The sequence below is a fragment of the Biomphalaria glabrata genome, chromosome 11, assembly GCF_947242115.1.
Source record: "Biomphalaria glabrata chromosome 11, xgBioGlab47.1, whole genome shotgun sequence".
Taxonomy (NCBI): Eukaryota; Metazoa; Mollusca; class Gastropoda; family Planorbidae; genus Biomphalaria; species Biomphalaria glabrata.
In genome coordinates, this window is record NC_074721.1 from 22,539,489 (window position 1) to 22,556,937 (window position 17,449).

The window sequence follows — 17,449 nt, forward strand, 5'->3', positions numbered from 1 at the left end:
CATACAGAAGGTCAGCTAACTTACAGGTTTAGTTAGTCTGTAAGACCTTCTTCACATTTACATACAGAAGGTCAGCTAACTTACAGGTTTAGTTAGTCTGTAAGACCATGTTCACATTTACATACAGAAGGTCAGCTAACTTACTGGTTTAGTTAGTCTGTAAGACCTTGTTCACATTTACATACAGAAGGTCAGCTAACTTACTGGTTTAGTTAGTCTGTAAGACCTTGTTCACATTTACATACAGAAGGTCAGCTAACTTACTGGTTTAGTTAGTCTGTAAGACCTTGTTCACATTTACATACAGAAGGTCAGCTAACTTACTGTTTTAGTTAGTCTGTAAGACCTTGTTCACATTTACATACAGAAGGTAAGCTAACTTACTGGTTTAGTTAGTCTGTAAGACCTTGTTCACATTTACATACAGAAGGTAAGCTAACTTACTGGTTTAGTTAGTCTGTAAGACCTTGTTCACATTTACATACAGAAGGTCAGCTAACTTACTGGTTTAGTTAGTCTGTGAGACCATGTTCACATTTACATACAGAAGGTCAGCTAACTTACTGGTTTAGTTAGTCTGTGAGACCATGTTCCCATTTACATACAGACGGTCAGCTAACTTACTGGTTTAGTTATTGTATAAGATATACATACAATATTACATTGTCTATTATTTTTACACAGTCGATATAGTTCTTTTTTTTTTTATAGATGTTCACATGTTTCATGTCTACTTAAGAGCGTAGAAAAAAAATAATCTTGCAGACGATAAGTATTTTTCTGTGTCTGCTATTGGCTGCGTCCATGTTTTACGTCTGCTGTGTTTGTGAGGTTGTTGGACAACAAATGGCCACTGGCTAACTCAGAAAATGACCTGTCAAGTGAATAGATTGATAGACGGCAGTGGGAGTCCATTAAATTCCGCTTGGGGATCTCTCAGTTATTTCCTTATTCCATTAGTGGGAATCTGTATTGAAGAAAGAGATGGTTAGTTCCTATCTTTGATTGACTTTCAGAACTCTGTATTGAATAAAGAGATGGTTAGTTCCTATCTTTGATTGACTTTCAGAACTCTGTATTGAATAAAGAGATGGTTAGTTCCTGTCTTTGACTTACTTTCAGAACTCTGTATTGAATAAAGAGATGGTTAGTTCCTGTCTTTGATTTACTTTCAGAACTCTGTATTGAATAAAGAGATGGTTAGTTCCTGTCTTTGACTTACTGTCAGAACTCTGTATTGAATAAAGAGATGCTTAGTTCATGTCTTTGACTTACTTTCAGAACTCTGTATTGAATAATAAAGAGATGGTTAGTTCCTGTCTTTGACTTACTTTCAGAACTCTGTATTGAATAATAAAGAGATGGTTAGTTCCTGTCTTTGACTGACTTTCAGAACTCTGTATTGAGTAAAGAGATGGTTAGTTGCTATCTTTGATTGACTTTCAGAACTCTGTATTGAATAAAGAGATGGTTAGTTCCTGTCTTTGACTTACTTTCAGAACTCTGTATTGAATAAAGAGATGGTTAGTTCCTATCTTTGATTGACTTTCAGAACTCTGTATTGAATAAAGTGATGGTTAGTTCCTGTCTTTGACTTACTGTCAGAACTCTGTATTGAATAAAGAGATGCTTAGTTCATGTCTTTGACTTACTTTCAGAACTCTGTATTGAATAATAAAGAGATGGTTAGTTCCTGTCTTTGACTGACTTTCAGAACTCTGTATTGAGTAAAGAGATGGTTAGTTGCTATCTTTGATTGACTTTCAGAACTCTGTATTGAATAAAGAGATGGTTAGTTCCTGTCTTTGACTTACTTTCAGAACTCTGTATTGAATAAAGAGATGGTTAGTTCCTATCTTTGATTGACTTTCAGAACTCTGTATTGAATAAAGAGATGGTTAGTTCCTGTCTTTGACTTACTTTCAGAACTCTGTATTGAATAAAGAGATGCTTAGTTCCTGTCTTTGACTTACTTTCAGAACTCTGTATTGAATAAAGAGATGGTTAGTTGCTATCTTTGATTGACTTTCAGAACTCTGTATTGAATAAAGAGATGGTTAGTTCCTGTCTTTGATTTACTTTCAGACGACTTCATGTGTTGGAGGTGAAAGATGACTATTTCTCTCTCAAAACTTTATACAGCGAAAACATATCGCGAAATCATTTGATATTTCGTCTTTAAAACCAGTTCAGTTCGAGTTTTTCATTCACTTTTATCAAAGCTTTCGTTTATTTCTAATCTATTATTTATTTTTAGTGACTGACTCATTGGTCACGAGCTGTTTTAAACTGTCATACGAATTTGCATGAAATTTTTTACACAGGTTCCTTTTACCTCCAAGACGCTTGCTAAGAACCGGCTTTGGCAAGATTGCACATTGAGGACCGCTAATATAAAAAAAAACGCAAGCTTTCTATTAAACCTTTGTATTTTATTTTCAGTATTTCCCAAAAAGGCCGCAGTCTGCATAAAAATCAATTTTTAAACTATCACGATGTCCGTATTTTTAAAGTATATTCCCATAATTCTACTTATGCCTTACGTCATTTCCACTTCCTTTTAGTTTACTTCCTAGTCCAAACCTCCCGCAGGACGACGCGGGATGGGAGCGGGCAGGGTTTGAACCCTCGACCGTCGATAAATCCAAACGACAGTCCAGCGCGCAAACCGCACGACCAGGCAGCCATCCTGAATTTTCTAGGAAAATTGTTTATCCTTTTTCGACCACCGTGTCCACCAGATGAAGAATTTGTAAGCAGAATAGAGAAACTGAAAAAAAAAGTTTCATTCAAATTTTGAAAAGCAAATCTTCTTAAACACTGAAACATTTCACAAACATTCTGTTCATGTTTCTTGTACACTGCAATATGAAACACATTTTACTTCGTACCTATCCAAAACACTAGCAGTATTCACCGGCTACGCCCGTTGATTTGTTGAATGGATGGAGTTCTAATAAGATATGCTATACACAGATCTACGCAATCTATTCATCTCTTCTAGCTTTTCAATCTAAAATAGTCCAGTGATAGTCACTTCAGACTGTCACGCTGGTCTAAAGTTCGAATCCTATGGGAGGTTTCAGTGAAGGCGAAATAATTTGCATTTCTGAAAGATCGTCTGAAACTTATCAAGCAATAAGAAGCATACAAGGAAAACATTGGAGGTCATACAAGGAAAACATTGGAGGTCATACAAGGAAAACATTGGAGGTCATACAAGGAAAACATTGGAGGTCATACAAGGAAAACATTGGAGGTCATACAAGGAAAACATTGGAGGTCATACAAGGAAAACATTGGAGGTCATACAAGGAAAACATTGGAGGTCATACAAGGAAAACATTGGAGGTCATACAAGGAAAACATTGGAGGTCATACAAGGAAAACATTGGAGGTTAAATAGAGAAAACATTTGAAGGTCATATAGAGCAAACATTGAAGGTCATAAAGAGCAATTATTGGAGGTCATATAGAGGAAACGTTTCAGTGTTTAAAAAGATTTGCTTTTCAAAAGTTTCAGTGTATAAGTAAACAAAAAAATAACGTTTCAAAATTTGCATAAACTTTTTTTTAGTTTCTCTATTCTGCTTGCGAATTATTCATCTAGTGGACACGGTGGTCGAAAAAGGATAAACACTTTTCCTAGCAATTTGGTAGCTGATAGAAACGAATTGTTAGCTAATTGGCCAAGCTGGGAAAACTAGTTATTGTAACCATTATAATTTTTCAAAGTATAATTTAAAAAAAATAATTTACATTAGGCTAGCGGTCTAGACAATTTTTATTTTAAGCAATCCAGTGTAATTGGGTATTTCCGCTTGTAAGTCTTTTTCATGAAATAGTTTAATAAATACATTTCGTTTAAAACATTGTGCATACCGTCTTCTCGGTGTAGATCTATAGGCCTAGTCTTAGAAGTGATATATACACTCTGAGAAAATGAATACATTCACTTAGCAAGGATTTGTTTTTATCAGGCGAGGGGGGGGGGAATTTAGACTGGGTTCCATGTTTTGTCCAAATCTATCATTAATTAGTCATTCAAGGTAAAATAATTGCTAATAGCCGGTCAAGAAGACATATTTCATTAGACTTGTATGTACTCAGATTTATACATTCGTTTACCCAGAACATTTTTGCGCAGAGGGGAGGGGGGGGGATAAGGGTGGGGTATAAAAACAACTTCCGTGTGTGTTGAATCTCACATTAGTTAGTCAAAGCAAAATAATCGCTCTTAAAAAAAGTTTGATGAACTGTATAATGGAGAAATAGTATTTTTTAAAAATGAGTTTATTTAAAATATTGTACTTGTTTACCTCTGTTTTTTGTGCCATTTGTAGTGGTTGGAGTCTATCAGATCTATATATTAGTTGATAGATAGATAGATCTACATAAGGTCAATTATTATTATTTGCTTTTAACTAATGTGTCTTAGACTGTCTCTCTACAATGTGTCTTTGACTATCTACAACGTGTCTTTGACTGTCTCTCTACAACGTGTCTTTGGTTTTCTCTACAATTTGTTTTTGACTGTCTCTCTACAATGTGTCCTTGACTCGCCACAATGTGTCTTTGACTATCTCTACAATGTGTCTTTGACTATCTCTACAATGTGTCTTTGTTTCTCTGCAATGTTTCTTTGGCTTGTCAATTTTTTTTTCAAGTGTAATAACCGAACAACTTTGTCTTTTATCTCATTTGGAGTTAACTCCCATCTTCGTATGTTGACAATCCATTGGAAGCATTCTTTTTCATCAGCAGCTTGACATTCATCGGTTATTGCCCCTGCCACTCGTGTCTACAGAGAAGAAGAGGCTCAGGCCAGGCCTCTATTCATGTGTACACATTCTCCATCCATTTCCCTCATCTCTTAGTGATCAATGCATGGTGGAAGAAAGGCCAATAACTTTTCATGTCTTACGTTTTTTTTTATTTAACATTTCTTTCAATTATCTGCTCTTTTCTTCAACATACTTTTGTTGTGCTGTGTATTTAAGACGTCGTATTCGACTCTCTTCACATTTTTTTAAACCCAGTTAAAACCAGACAACATATCCGGTACTCATGTTTAAAACTTTTAGGTTTTTGTTTCCGAATATTTCTAGACGTCATAATTAAAAGTGTTCTCATATCTTTGAATCCGAAGTCAGAATATAAACAATTAATTCCACGTTGATAAACAAATGTTCCCTGGGTTCAGAGAGCCACGAAAAAAAAAAAGTATTCCATGCTTGTTGTAGTGGCTGTTAATCAGGCGCCGGAACATTCTTTGAAACAGTTCAATACATCTTATTTTTCTTATCTTATTAATGAAATGGGAAATCTTGGACACATCTTTCTGCCTCCTGAGGAGAACAAAAATATTTCCATAGATTGGACATTTTGTCTTACGGTAAAAATGTCTTAATTGAAAATGTTTTCTTAGAAACGTGTGTTTGTGTTGAAGTGCGTGTGTTTGTTTTTAAAAGTGTGTGTTTAAGTTGCCTTGTATTCACGTCATGATTTTTTTAATGACTGTGTTGTGTGAGTTGACGTCAGCATAAAATGAAAGTGACTGCTGACTGAAGTGACTGCTGAAGTGACTGCTGAAGTGACAGCTGAAGTGACTGCTGAAGTGACTGCACAATTGACTGCTGAAGTGACTGCTGAAGTGAAGTGACTGCTGAAGTGACTGCTGACTGAAGTGACTGCTGAAGTGACTGCTGAAGGGACTGCTGAAGTGACTGCTGAAGTGACTGCTGAAGTGACTGCTGAAGTGACTTCTAAAGTGAAGTGACTGCTGAAGTGACTGCTGAAGTGACTGCTGAAGTGACTGCTAAAGTGACTGCTGAAGTGACTGCTGCAGTGACTTCTGAAGTGAAGTGACTGCTGAAGTGACTGCTGAAGTGACTGCTGAAGTGAAGTGAATGCTGAAGTGAAGTGAATGCTGAAGTGACTGCTGAAGTGACTGCTGAAGTGACTGCTGAAGTGACTGCTGAAGTGAAGTGACTGCTGAAGTGACTGCTGGTTGTGTACAACTGTTGATGACTTTGTGAGTGGTTTTAGTCACATTCAGTGACTGCTGAAGTGACTGCTGGTTGTGTACAACTGTTGATGACTTTGCGAGTGGTTTTAGTCACACTTTTATGCTTCTACATTTGAAATAGTTTCGTTTCTTCCTGAGTACATATTTCCCCAATATTGGCCAGGCTGACTTGTTTTATTGAACAAGACTTATTGATACCTATAATGTTATTTCCATGGCAATGACCTTTGAACTGCATGTTTATGTCCACTAAGTTTGTAGATGCGTGTACTCGTTTGTCTAAAAGCTCTGAGATTGATACAATAAAAGATTAGAAAAGCAATTCGTCTCTTTTTTATTTCTGTCACTCTTTCTCTCTCTCTCTCTTTCTCTCTTTTTCTCTCTATTTATTTTCTATCTATTTTCTTTTTTTTTTTATTTAATCTCATTTTTTTTCTCTTTCACTCATTCTCTCACTTTTCTCTCACCCAATTTTCTATTTCTCTCCCAGAATGACCTTTAACACTTACTTTTAATTCTGAATGCGCTTCAACCTCATTATAGAGAATGACTTAATGGACAGATAATCCTAAGTGGCAAACTCATGACTACCAAGTCTATTACCTGGCATTGACTGACCTAGATATTAAGCCAGGCAAAATTGTTCTTACTGATAGATGGAAGGATGAAGTCAAACGAAAAAGTCCTTCAGCCTAGTAGAACACCCGCTGACTTCTGCTTGGAGTATCAACTATGATATTCAACAGCTTTTCAACTTGAGCTGGTGCCAAATGTACCCGGTATTGCATTTCTTAGGATCACACCAGCAAAAAGAAAAGAACCATGACGCTTGGGTAACCCAGGATCCCTTTTTCTTAAGCCCAGAGATGTCCAGAGAAGAGGAAACTCTGTGACTACTGGGCCATTGGTCATTGGTATGCATCCATTGACCAGTGACAGAAGTGGTAGAAACACAAATATACAGTGTAGGCAGATAGATTTGCTTAGCTACAAAGTAACCGTGACATCCTCTGCCCTATAGATTGCAAAGTCTGAAAGGGGAACTTTACTTTTCTCGAAGTCGTTAGGTTTACAAATCTACAAGGCTTACAGGTAGGAAATTAAACTCGACAAAATACAGCAATGTGTGTAACCATTCTGTTCAAATGTCTGCCACGGTGCCGATATTGTGTTTTTCTCGTATGCAAAATTTATATATTGTGGGGTAAAAATAAACTAGATTACCATGACATACTAGAGAAATGTTTTAATAAACAGAAAAACTAAAAAAATGAAATGTTTTAATAAAAAGTAAAACTAAAAAAATGAAATGTTTTAATAAACAATAAAACTAAAAAAAATAAAATGTTTTAATAAAAAGTAAAACTAAAAAAATGAAATGTTTTAATAAACAATAAAACTAAAAAAATGAAATGTTTTAATAAACAGTAAAACTAAAAAAATAAAATGTTTTAATAAACAATAAAACTAAAAAAATGAAATGTTTTATTAACAGTAGAACTACAAAATGAAATGTTTTAATAAACAATAAAACTAAAACAAAGTTTTGAAGAAATAAGATCTATGTAGTCTTACATGTGTATGACAGACATAATGAATGTGTTCTTTTGTTCCAGATTGTCTTGTCCTTAAAGCCATGGACACGTGCATCATTTCAAGTTGTCACCCTTCCCCACACACAGGGAGACAGAGCAAGGGCAACTATTGAATTTGTAAGTACTCGTTTTCTTTTGCAGCGGTTATTTCCCTTGCACCGTTCTCGTCGAGGCAATGTAAAAGTGAGATTAACAAACCCAGTGAAAAAGAGGAAAATGGTTGGACATTGATTGAATAACTGAAACAATCGATATTACATTTGAATGACTGAATGATCTGGTTGTCAATGGATAATGTAATTCAACATATTGAATTATTGGTCGAGTAGCTAATCCATTGGAAATTGGACAATTCAAAATAGTCTCTGACCGTGTCATTGTGAGGCCCAATCCAATTTTATTTTTTTTCTACACTTGAAACATTTCTTTTTCTAAGTTTCATTAATTTAGATTTTAAACCATTGAATTTTAATCTATGAAACTGAACAGGCGAAATTATTTTTTTCAAAGAAATATTAAGTTTAGAATTACATTTCAAATGATGTACCAAGTAGCTTACATTGTTATAAACCAGTGATTCCCAAAAATGTCTATATAGACCCCCAGGGGTCTACGAAGACTTCAAGGGGTCTACGAAAGTGAAAAAATAAATTGGGGGTCTATGAGATGTCCACGAGGGTCTACGAAAATGGATCTCATTTAAGCAGTTTTTTAATTTTCACATCCCATTAACGTAATTTTTTCATAAAAATTAATATATTATCTGTACCTTAGTTAATCCTTTAAATATTTATCCTACTTTTCAAATGAAAAAATGTTGTATTCCATTTCAACAATTATTTCTATAGCTTAATATTGTCTACATGTAACTAATGTTTAACAAAAAAGAAATGTAGATTGTACAGCATTGATTATATACAGTTTGGGATCAGCAGTGTTATTGGCTCTGATAGAGTGTAGCGCAGTGTGCCACGCGGGTCACCGGCTTCTTTTTTGTCCTCAGGGTGCTCCCGAATCCTTTACCGTGATTGGATAGAGCTGCAATGCAGCAGAGGTTTGAATTCACAGTTTTCTTTCTCATAGGTGTGTAGCCAGCCATGGCTAAAGAGCTTACAGGTTTGGCGACAGTTACTCGCCTTCGCCTCTTCTTCTGTAACTGTCCCACGGACCCAACCACACATGAACGAGCAAGAGATACTCTCTTTGCGAAAAAGTTTAAACTGATACTTATAGCTATTTAATTAATTAATATTTAATGTTTGAAGGAATATTTCATAGAACAACAAAGTCCTATAGGAAGCATAATGTCCGTAGCAACGGATAATCAAACCTGCACAAGAAGAAGAAAACTCCCGTGTTTGGTGATTCCAGTAATAAATATCAATTGTTATTTTAAGTGAATTAAAAATAAAAAAGATAGATGTCTATAACTTGAAATGCAGTTTTAAATTGCTTTATCACTCCTCGACTCTCTACTGTTCTGAAATTATTATAATTTTTTAAATTGCAAAAATGCAATATAAGTTAAGCAATATAAGTTACCGAAAAGAAGAAAAAATTGTAAGGGGTATATGAGACAAAAGTTTGGAAACCTCTGTTATAAACGTTAACAAATATAGCTGTAGACATTTTTACCGAAATAGAGTCTCAAAAGAACCAAGTAGCGAAGAAGTTTGCTGGAACATATCCACAGACAGATTCTACAGATATTGATCGAGGCTACAGTTGGACTTCACGCTGTTCGTGCAAATGTAGATAATTTATTCCAGAAGACATTCAACAAATATATTGCAATAGTCATGGTGATAAAATACAATCACAAGCTTATAAATATATACAGCGACTTATATATACTGATTAACTCCAGTGAATGAGTACTGACTTACTTTAACTTGTAACTTTTGTTTCAGCCAACTCCCTTTCCTTAATCTCTCCCCCCCCTCCCTGTCTTTCCCACTCTGTACTCTCCAAATCGAAGCCCCCTCCCCTCCCCATTCAAAGACGCTTCTGCTCGCATTTGTTCATAACTTCTAGAATGACTTTCAAACAAGGCAGCCATGCGTATACCATTATTATTACATCGGGATAAAATCGGCTATTGATGCGTTAGTATTTATGACTTAAATGCATGACTTAAATGTATGACTTGTATTCACGTTGTTGAAAGACTTTTGAATAGTTTGGTTTTGGGTGGCAGTGTTTAGTACAAGGACAATGAAAACGTACATCTGGCAGTAGATAGAAGCAGACTTTAATTGTAGATGGCGTTGTGAAGAGATGTGACGGAGTACCTACAGCCAGAGCGTGTGCTTGTTGTCTCTAGTTTTGGTTGTACCGGTGAGGAGGGGGGGGTACGGTTGTTGACTCTAATGCTACTAATGGAAAGGGACAGACGGGTATATGTCAGTGACTAGCGATGAAGCACGTGGCACATCAACAGAGCCAGCATCTAACATCTACTTACATCTACTCACGTGACCTACATTGTCTTGGAAGTTTCCCAGGGAGAAATACCGAGTCTGCGAAAGTGAAGCGGGGCGCTTGCCAGCCATTTAGTCCTAGCAATGTTTGGGAGACATCAGAATGTTGTCTTCAGGTAAGGAATCAGAAAGAACTGGTCAATATGACACATTTCTCCAGCAAGCATAGCTATCGTAATGCTTCACATATCTACTAGCCAGATTAATCCATCATCTTCTGGCAAGAGCATTTCTACTCTTTTGTTCAGACATGTTCCCAACATGTAGACTGGAGTCTACTCTTTTGTTCAGACATGTTCCCAACATGTAGACTGAAGACTACTCTTTTGTTCAGACATGTTCCCAACATGTAGACTGAAGACTACTCTTTTGTTCAGACATGTTCCCAACATGTAGATTAGAAGACTACTCTTTTGTTCAGACATGTTCCCAACATGTAGACTGGAGTCTACTCTTTTGTTCAGACATGTTCCCAACATGTAGACTGGAGACTACTCTTTTGTTCAGACATGTTCCCAACATGTAGACTGAAGACTACTCTTTTGTTCAGACATGTTCCCAACATGTAGATTAGAAGACTACTTTTTTGTTCAGACATGTTCCCAACATGTAGACTGGAGTCTACTCTTTTGTTCAGACATGTTCCCAACATGTAGACTGGAGTCTACTCTTTTGTTCAGACATGTTCCCAACATGTAGACTAGAAGACTACTCTTTTGTTCAGAGATGTTCCCAACATGTAGACTGAAGTCTACTCTTTTGTTCAGAGATGTTCCCAACATGTAGACTGAAGTCTACTCTTTTGTTCAGACATGTTCCCAACATGTAGACTGGAGACTACTCGTTTGTTCAGAGATGTTCCCAACATGTAGACTGGAGACTACTCTTTTGTTCAGAGATGTTCCCAACATGTAGACTGGAGACTACTCTTTTGTTCAGAGATGTTCCCAACATGTAGACTAGAAGACTACTCTTTTTTTCAGCGATGTTCCCAACATGTAGACTAGAAGACTACTCTTTTGTTCAAACATGTTCCCAACATGTAGACTGAAGACTACTCTTTTGTTCAAACATGTTCCCAACATGTAGACTGGAGTCTACTCTTTTGTTCAGAGATGTTCTCAACATGTAGATTAGAAGACTACTCTTTTGTTCAGAGATGTTCCCAACATGTAGACTGAAGTCTACTCTTTTGTTCAGAGATGTTCCCAACATGTAGACTGAAGTCTACTCTTTTGTTCAGACATGTTCCCAACATGTAGACTGGAGACTACTCGTTTGTTCAGAGATGTTCCCAACATGTAGACTGGAGACTACTCTTTTGTTCAGAGATGTTCCCAACATGTAGACTGGAGACTACTCTTTTGTTCAGAGATGTTCCCAACATGTAGACTAGAAGACTACTCTTTTTTTCAGAGATGTTCCCAACATGTAGACTAGAAGACTACTCTTTTGTTCAAACATGTTCCCAACATGTAGACTGAAGACTACTCTTTTGTTCAAACATGTTCCCAACATGTAGACTGGAGTCTACTCTTTTGTTCAGAGATGTTCTCAACATGTAGATTAGAAGACTACTCTTTTGTTCAGACATGTTTCCAACATGTAGACTGGAGACTACTCTTTTGTTCAGAGATGTTCCCAACATGTAGATTAGAAGACTACTCTTTTGTTAAGACATGTTCCCAACATGTAGACTGGAGACTACTCTTTTGTTCAGACATGTTCCCAACATGTAGACTAGAGACTACGATGAAGAATGTGAGGCGAAGGGTTCGGGCAAGATTGAGTCAAAATTACTCTCACAAATAGAATGGATAGATTTTTGGAAATAGATTGGTTAAAACAAAAACATGCATCTAAATGGTTGAGAACTTAATGTAAAAATCTAATTCTCTTAAAATGTCATTCAAAATATTTTCCAAAGCAAGCATTTCACTTATGACCCACCCAATGAACTCGTTAGTTGTTGGAAACTTTCCAACTGACCACTTGTGTTATCCTGCGATTCCAAGTCAAATACCCGACAAATAAAAAAAAATGTCTTTAATGAATTTTCGAGGACCCCCTACCCCAAAATCCTTTGTCTGAATCTGTCACTCAAAGGAAAGACTTCGATGTTCACTGGCCTTTGTTTTTATTTGCTAGCAATTTGTATTACAAATAATGAGAAAAATATTAGGAATCATGATAGTGTCATTTAATACAAGAATATTCTTTAAATTTCTGTTCTTTTACATTTTGTCTGTCACTTCATTCAATTTCAAAATCTTGACTAAGTAAAAATCATAATACCCGGTTAGTTATCAAATGTTATATCTAGGTTCATTCACTACGCACTGATTGGTTAGGTATCTAGTGGTATAACAGATGTCATTCACTACGTACTGATTGGTTAGGTATCTAGTGGTATAACAGATGTCATTCTCTACGTACTGATTGGTTAGGTATCTAGTGGTATAACAGATGTCATTCACTACGTACTGATTGGTTAGGTATCTAGTGGTATAACAGATGTCATTCACTACGTACTGATTGGTTAGGTATCTAGTGGTATAACATGTCATTCACTACGTACTGATTGGTAAAGTATCTGGTTGACCTCCTTTTGTCGTAGAACGACTATGGCTAATCTCGCACACTTTTTCATGTGGCTGTGGAGCCCTGTTTTGGAGAGACACTCCCGTCCACAAATATCGCAGGTTAAGGTGGCTTTGGCTTCGGTGGTAGAGGAGCTGGCCATTTTTCACATTGTACGTTTTTCTTCCAGAGCTGAGGCCCATGTTCTTTCGCTGTCCATAGCTTTCTTGGTCACTGTCTCTCTCCATCTCGTGCGGTCTAGAGCTATGTCTTCCTAATGGTCAGTATTGATGTTCACTGGTTTGAGGTCCCGTTTTATTACATCTATGTAACGGAGGTAGGGGCGACCAGTTTTTCTTGAGCCAGTTGCGAGTTGTCCGTAGAGGATGATTTTCGGGATACGATTGTCCTCTATCCGGCGAGCATGTCCAAGCCTGCGCAAACGGCGTTGTCTGAGGGCTGTAAAGATGCTAGGAATAACTGTTCGCGCAAGGATCTTTCCATGTGATTTTCAAGATCCTACGGAGACATCGTAAATGGAATGAGTTTAGTTTTCTCTCTTGCTTTGCCATACAGTAGTGTACTCCTAACGCATGCCTTGTAGACTTCTATTTTGGTCACTGTAGTGAGCTTCTGATTTTCCAAAACTCTTGACCTTAGTCTAGCGAAGGTGGAGGCAGCCTTCCCTATGCGTTTTTTAATCCCCTCTTCTAGAGACAGGCCATCTTGAATTGTGGATCCAAGATAGCACTACGTACTTACTTGTTATGGTGTAACAGATGTCATTCGCTACGTACTGGCTGGCTTTGGTATCTAGTGGTATAACTAATGTCATTAACTACGTACTGGCTGGCTAGTTTGTGTTTTTCTAGACCCAATCACTACATTGTAAGTGATAAACTTCCACTAGCGTAGTAATTCACTATTAAAAATTCCTTATCAATAGTCAACAAGGTCGGTCTGTTGCCTTCATTTCCCAGCCTTTGTACAAACATGTGTAAGTAGAGAGTCTGTAAGGTGAGCATACCCCCATGTCTCAACCCACCCCCTCCTTTCGCCAGCTATGTCAGTCTCATGTACATAACCTTTACTACAACAATAAGCCGACCCCCTCCCTGTTCCCCTCTGAGCATAGGGAAAAAAAAGGGGGGGGATAACTTTGTTGTAAGTATTGCTAGATGCTTTGATATCCATCTGCATCATCGTGCCCTCGTTCTGGTGTTGTATAAATCACTGCACATTGGGGAATTGTTCAATGGTCAGACCGTCTGAAGAGGGCAGAGACCGCAGTAAAGTAGGAAAGGAGGGGGGGGGGGACTAGACTAAGAAGTGGGTGAGGAATATTTTTTCTGCTTTTTGTTCTCAGGTAAGAGGACAGTGTATATAAATATTTTGGCCCCGTAACCTGCATCAGCATCAGTAGAGTGAAACCTGATCCAACAGCATATGTTGAGGAAGTGTTCTCTGAACTATAGCCAACAGAACTTGCTATTGGTGCACTCGTTATGACGTCATCATTTTTCGCCTAAAAACTCAGATAGATTTTCGTTTTTGTTAGACGCCTAAAGTGATAGCTGTAGGTGGGAGAGAGTGAAAAAAAAAGTTATAGACTACTGACTATTTCTCCAGGTTAATTCTTTGTTCCCTGCTGGGTCATGTCAGTACACTAATCTGTTCCACATGTTCGGCTGAGATATCAAACTTGAGATAATTAATTAATGCTGACTACGTCATACACCTTATTTTTAAATACTTTTTCTTCTTCTTTTTTTTTCTAAGATCATAATCAGTCAGTTCATGAACATCAGGCTGTTTGGTCACTGACTCTTAATTCGTGAAGCCTAAGGGACACAATTTAGCGTCCTCTTTAAAAAAAAAAAGACAAAGCCTACTGGACGATCTGTAGCGGCCCCTGTTAAAAAAACAAACCAACAAGCCTTCGGAGGATCTGATGAGTTGAGTCAAAGTCCCAAGTAGATAACAAAATGGTATCATGTTGTTAAAAGAGTCAAGCTCGATTAAGCAGAAATTTTGCACAATTATTTCTTTTACCTGAAAACAAAAGAATCAATAACAAAAAATAACCATTAAGTTAATTAACTATTTGTAATAAAATATTTGGTATGGTATCTTGAACAAGGGAAAGAAATCGTACTTGACAGATGTTGTGGTATATGTTGAATTAGTCCTCTTGAGGACTCTTGAGCCCTGAGTAAATATTTGTATGTATTTGAAAAAAAAAACATTCACCAAGATACCTCCCTTTCCCTTTCCCAACTGGTCCGGTCAAGTGCTAGCGCATTGGGAGAGCTGGAAACTAAACAAAAACAAGTGGTACAAATATCTCTACACGCACAGATTTCATATGTCTAGGTCAGTAATGCCTATAATTACATGACTGATCCAAACTGATTCATACACTTGACACTTAATATAAGCTTTCTTCTTTCTTGTTTTTTTTTGTTTTAAGTATTTTTTAGGTTTTTCTTGTTTTGTTTACTTGTTTTTTTTAACAGTGGTCGCTACATTGTGTTTTTTTTTTGTGTTTTTTTTGTTTTTTTTTACAGTGGTCGCTACATTGTGTCTTGTAGCTTGTTTTTTTTTTAACAGTGGTCGCTACATTGCGTCTTGTAGCTTGTTGTTTTTTTTAAAGGGCCGCAACTTTGCTTGAAGTGCCTGGGCAAGCCTAGCTTTGAGTTTTCTAGGTTCTTATTGTCAATCTATATTTTTTTACACATGGTGAACAACACAAAAAACCAGAGGTCCAAATCTGGAGTTTCTTTCAGTTTGCTAGTGACAACATTGGTTGACTTAATCCATCCATAGTAGATGTTGTTGATATTCCAATAGCAGTCACAGTTTCTAGGATGTAGTCAGTCTGAACTTCTCTCTCTCTTGATGATACAAAATGTTGGTGAAAATGTTGCTGCAACTTTCTTTCATTCATAAACTTTGTGCTATTTCAGTTTGACATCAGAGAAAATGTTGATCTTAATAGAAGGAAAAAAAATAGAATATCCAAGGTCTAAGTGACACCGGTAAAAGTTTATTGAGTCTTATTCAGTCTGATCATGTCTCTCTTAAAAAATAGACATTCTTGTAAATTGGGTCGTGCTCCATTTGTTCTGAAAGAAATGAATTCAAGCTTTATACAATTGAACAGGTGCCTATTGAAATGTCACCACACACACATCCCAGTAAGTTGATGTAACTATTTATTTGAGACATAACAAGCTTCGACATGTTCCAACTTAGAGCTAGCATAGTTTCTAGATGTTCCTATCAGAGTTCCTAGATGTTCCTATCAGAGTTCCTATTGTACTTTACAAAAAAAATGATCAAGACGCGGTTTTATATTTCCAGGGTACGAGAGTAGCGAGATTCGTAAATACGAGTTATCTTTAATGAAGTTACTAGAGACGTTAATATAATAACCTAATCATTGAGTGTATCTTCATCATGATTCCTAGGAATTACTTGTTACTGTGACTCCAGACACATTTCTATTATGATTAACACTGATGTTTATCTTAGTCTCTTGTACTATCTCTCTATCTCCCTGTCCCCATCTTTGTGTTTCTCTCTCTCTCTCTCTGTCTGTGTGTGTGTGTGTCTCTCTCACTCCTTCTCTTACACAAGCGTTCTTCCTTTCTCTCCGATATGATTACCTTAGCACAAGATCGCATGTCAGCTCCCTCAAATACACCTTTTTATCACCTTCACTTTCACAAGGGGATAACTCATGTGACTTACTATAAACGTCTCATTGCGATTTATGTCCCTTACCGCCTCCATCTATTCACTCATACGGTAAAACGTATTTAAAAAAACAAAAACTAGATTGATATGTCTGCATGACGCTATGAGACTAGCAGGGGGAAAGCTTAAAGGCAGCAAAGAAAAAGGGCGCAGGTCTGCATTTAGTTGTTCACATGACAGAGGAGAAAGGTTACGCATTATATCAGGGGCGTAGTATTCCTTGTTGGTTTAGGGAGGCCAAGCTATTTTTACTGGCAAAATATGAAGTTAATTTGAATAAGCTAATTAATAAGTTAATTGTCTCAGAGTTTGAAAGAACAGTCCCCTCGTCCAAACCTACTAGTTGGTTCATCAGCCCAAAAAGAGAAAGCGTCTCCCTAGTGTTGAACTCTGAGCTACTGACAGATCACAGACAATGGAATCTCCTTTTTGTTCTTCTCCAGGTATCAATTATTTTTCATTTAAAAAAAAAAAATAAACAGACCTTCTTTCTAAGTGTACAATATGCTAGTCCTACCGAATAGCAATAGGCTAGACCTATCAAGTAAAAATATGCTAGACCTATCAAGTAAAAATAGGCTAGACCTATCAAGTAAAAATAGGCTAGACCTATCAAGTAAAAATATGCTAGACCTATCAAGTAAAAATATGCTAGACCTATCAAGTAAAAATAGGCTAGACCTATCAAGTAAAAATAGGCTAGACCTATCAAGTAAAAATATGATAGACCTACCAAGTAAAAATATGCTAAATCAGTGATGCTTAAAATACGGCCCGCGGGTCGGATTTGGTTCCATCTGGCCCGCGAATCGTCGGCACAAAGATTAAAAAATCCCCCTCTTTTTCAAAACAAAAAAAAAACTGTTGACAAATGTATCTTACCTATAACGTTAGGGCTCTCTAATGGATTGGCACCATGACCTTTTACATTTATACGCTTAGGAAATGGGAGAGTTGAAGTGGAATTTAGAATCAAATTTTTTTGAAACGATAATAAGCCAACATAT

General features: G+C 36.8%; 1 protein-coding gene across 4 annotated transcripts in view; it reads left to right on the plus strand.

Moving 5' to 3' along the window:
- Positions 1-17,449, plus strand: part of LOC106054873 (poly(rC)-binding protein 3-like) — a 370,092-nt gene that overhangs the window by 128,143 nt on the left and 224,500 nt on the right. For all 4 annotated transcript variants that reach the window (XM_056003498.1, XM_056003496.1, XM_056003494.1 and 1 more), the window contains one exon: positions 7,645-7,740. The gene's annotated coding sequence lies outside the window, so the exon portion shown is untranslated. The remainder of the gene's footprint in view (positions 1-7,644; positions 7,741-17,449) is intronic.